Raw genomic sequence first — 3983 nt, forward strand, 5'->3', positions numbered from 1 at the left:
TCCCTTGGCCTTCCCTTCCCTTCTCCCCCCCTCTCCCTGGCCCTTCCTTCACCCTCTCCCCCTCTCTCCTTGGCCTTCCTCACCCTTCTCCCCCCTTTTCCCTTGGCCCTTCCCTTCACCCTTCTCCCCCCCCTTTCCCTTGGCCCTTCCCTTCACCCTTCTCCCCCCGCCTCTCTCCCTTGGCCCTTCCCTTCACCCTTCCCCCGCCTCTCTCCCTTGGCCCCCCTTCACCCTTCTCCCCCGCCTCTCTCCCTTGGCCCTTCCCTTCACCCTTCTCCCCCGCCTCTCTCCCTTGGCCCTTCCCTTCACCCTTCTCCCCCGCCTCTCTCCCTTGGCCCTTCCCTTCACCCTTCTCCCCCGCCTCTCTCCCTTGGCCCTTCCCTTCACCCTTCTCCCCCCACCTATCTCCCTTGGCCCTTCCCTTCACCCTTCTCCCCCCACCTATCTCCCTTGGCCCTTCCCTTCACCCTTCTCCCCCGCCTCTCTCCCTTGGCCCTTCCCTTCACCCTTCTCCCCCCCGCCTCTTTCCCTTGGCCCTTCCCTTCACCCTTCTCCCTCTCCTCTCTCCCTTGGCCCTTCCCTTCACCCTTCTCCCCCGCCCCTCTCTCTTGGCCCTTCCCTTCACCCTTCTCCCCCGCCTCTCTCCCTTGGCCCTTCCCTTCACCCTTCTCCCCCGCCTCTCTCCCTTGGCCCTTCCCTTCACCCTTCTCCCTCGCCTCTCTCCCTTGGCCCTTCCGTTCACCCTTCTCCCTTCTCCCTCGCCTCTCTCCCTTGGCCCTTCCCTTCACCCTTCTCCCCCCCGCCTCTTTCCCTTGGCCCTTCCCTTCACCCTTCTCCCCCCGCCTCTTTCCCTTGGCCTTTCCCTTCACCCTTCTCCCCCGCCTCTCTCCCTTGGCCCTTCCCTTCACCCTTCTCCCCCGCCTCTCTCCCTTGGCCCTTCCCTTCACCCTTCTCCCCCCCGCCTCTTTCCCTTGGCCCTTCCCTTCACCCTTCTCCCTCTCCTCTCTCCCTTGGCCCTTCCCTTCACCCTTCTCCCCCGCCTCTCTCCCTTGGCCCTTCCCTTCACCCTTCTCCCCCGCCTCTCTCCCTTGGCCTTTCCCTTCACCCTTCTCCCCCGCCTCTCTCCCTTGGCCCTTCCCTTCACCCTTCTCCCCCGCCTCTCTCCCTTGGCCCTTCCCTTCACCCTTCTCCCCCGCCTCTCTCCCTTGGCCCTTCCCTTCACCCTTCTCCCCCTCCTCTCTCCCTTGGCCCTTCCCTTCACCCTTCTCCCCCCCGCCTCTTTCCCTTGGCCCTTCCCTTCACCCTTCTCCCCCTGCCTCTCTCCCTTGGCCCTTCCCTTCACCCTTCTCCCCCGCCTCTCTCCCTTGGCCCTTCCCTTCACCCTTCTCCCCCGCCTCTCTCCCCCGTCCCCTCCCCCCTCCCCCCCCCCCCCCGCCTCTTTCCCTTGGCCCTTCCCTTCACCCTTCTCCCCCGCCTCTCTCCCTTGGCCCTTCCCTTCACCCTTCTCCCTTGCCTCTCTCCCTTGGCCCTTCCCTTCACCCTTCTCCCCCGCCTCTCTCCCTTGGCCCTTCCCTTCACCCTTACCCCCCCCCCGCCTCTCTCCCTTGGCCCTTCCCTTCCCCCTTCCCCCCCCGCCTCTCTCCCTTGGCCCTTCCCTTCACCCTTCTCCCCCGCCTCTCTCCCTTGGCCCTTCCCTTCACCCTTCTCCCCCCCCGCCTCTCTCCCTTGGCCCTTCCCTTCACCCTTCTCCCCCGCCTCTCTCCCTTGGCCCTTCCCTTCACCCTTCTCCCCCGCCTCTCTCCCTTGGCCCTTCCCTTCACCCTTCTCCCTCGCCTCTCTCCCTTGGCCCTTCCCTTCACCCTTCTCCCCCCACCTATCTCCCTTGGCCCTTCCCTTCACCCTTCTCCCCCCACCTATCTCCCTTGGCCCTTCCCTTCACCCTTCTCCCCCGCCTCTCTCCCTTGGCCCTTCCCTTCACCCTTCTCCCCCGCCTCTCTCCCTTGGCCCTTCCCTTCACCCTTCTCCCCCCCGCCTCTTTCCCTTGGCCCTTCCCTTCACCCTTCTCCCTCTCCTCTCTTCCTTGGCCCTTCCCTTCACCCTTCTCCCCCGCCTCTCTCCCTTGGCCTTTCCCTTCACCCTTCTCCCCCGCCTCTCTCCCTTGGCCCTTCCCTTCACCCTTCTCCCCCGCCTCTCTCCCTTGGCCCTTCCCTTCACCCTTCTCCCCCGCCTCTCTCCCTTGGCCCTTCCCTTCACCCTTCTCCCCCTCCTCTCTCCCTTGGCCCTTCCCTTCACCCTTCTCCCCCCACCTATCTCCCTTGGCCCTTCCCTTCACCCTTCTCCCCCGCCTCTCTCCCTTGGCCCTTCCCTTCACCCTTCTCCCCCACCTATCTCCCTTGGCCCTTCCCTTCACTCTTCTCCCCCGCCTCTCTCCCTTGGCCCTTCCGTTCACCCTTCTCCCTTCTCCCTCGCCTCTCTCCCTTGGCCCTTCCCTTCACCCTTCTCCCTCTCCTCTCTCCCTCGACCCTTCCCTTCACCCTTCTCTCCTCTACCTCTTCTATTTAACCCCATCTCACCTCTATCCCACACCCATCACCCTAACTCCCATTCCTCCCTCTTGCCTCCCCTTTCACTCTTCCCCACCGCCTCTTCCCCTTAACCTCCTCTTTTGCCACAGCTCCAACACCCTCTGCCCTCAGCCCCCCACCCTACTCCTATCACGGCCTCCCCATAACCTCCCTCTGAGCCTTGGCCTGCCTCCTCCTCCCCTTAGCCCCCCTCCCTCCCTCCCCCCTTCCCCAGCAGCTCCTCGCCCCTCGCCTTCCTCCCCCACTGGAAGGTCCTTGTAGCTTCGAGCTGAATATCCAGCAATTTATGTCAATTTATCCGGCGTGTGGTTCGATTCAGAGGTGTCGGCGTGGAGGTATTGAGGGGCAGCCGGGTGAGCCAAATTGCGAGAAGACCCACAAAACTTGATTGATATGTAAATAAGAGGAGGCTTGTCCCCCCACCCCCTCCCCCCGCATCCTCCTCACTCCCGCGGACCCTCCGCTACTGTGTATTTTACACATAATTTTGGATCTCGCTTCTTTCTGATAAATAATTCTGGGTGTGGGTGTGTAGTACACAAATAAGTCTGTTCCATGTGAAGTGTGGTGGAGTCGTGTGCTCCACGCGCTGTTGCCGCCTGATTAACATTGGCAAAAGTTGCTGCACTCGGCGGCTCCCATAAGTGCAATGGCGTTCTGCGTCTGATTACCATCCTAATGACAACATGACTCGATTTGGCGTTATGGAAAAATGATAGAGAAAACGAAATCAAGAAATAGTGATGGAAGTATTAGTTATGTACGTAATAATCTGTGATTTTACGATTTTAAGTGCGTTATATTGCGTCTAATCTCCCTTGATTATATACCTGATGGCTCGGATCTCAGGTGATTTATTCCCAGGAACTCTGTTTCATAACTTGTGTAAAATCAACTGTATGGAAGAGATTAAAGTGTCTGGTGTGGCGGCGGGGAAGCTGGACGATCCTCTTTTTAATCAGCGCGACCTGGATCTAACTTCTTTTTATCTCTTTTGTATCGGTTGTTTTAGTGTTATCATCGCTAGTATCAAGTAATTTCCATAATGATAACCGGATGAAAAGAAGAAACGAAACACACATGCCCAGATGTAGTGTTTAGCCATTCCATACAGAAACAATACACCCCGAACGCACGCACACAAACACGCATTTTATATTAGTTTGAGGAAGACGGCAAAGATATTAAGAAACTTTACTTTAGACTTTTATGTCTGTCAGGTATTCTGTATATTGCTCTGCTCTTCTTAAGCTGGTATATATAAAAACAACCAGATAAATCAGCCTGCTAGAAACTTTGTGGTTATCATGCCGGATTATTTGTTGTCATTAATGGAACTGCCAAATGAAATGCTGCCTTTAATGCTCAGCTGTTTTATCACATACTGTTCAACCTGAA

This window comes from Penaeus japonicus, unplaced genomic scaffold (genome assembly GCF_977035675.1).
Source record: "Penaeus japonicus unplaced genomic scaffold, GWHDUDI00000001_assembly GWHDUDI00000017, whole genome shotgun sequence".
Taxonomy (NCBI): domain Eukaryota; kingdom Metazoa; phylum Arthropoda; class Malacostraca; order Decapoda; family Penaeidae; genus Penaeus; species Penaeus japonicus.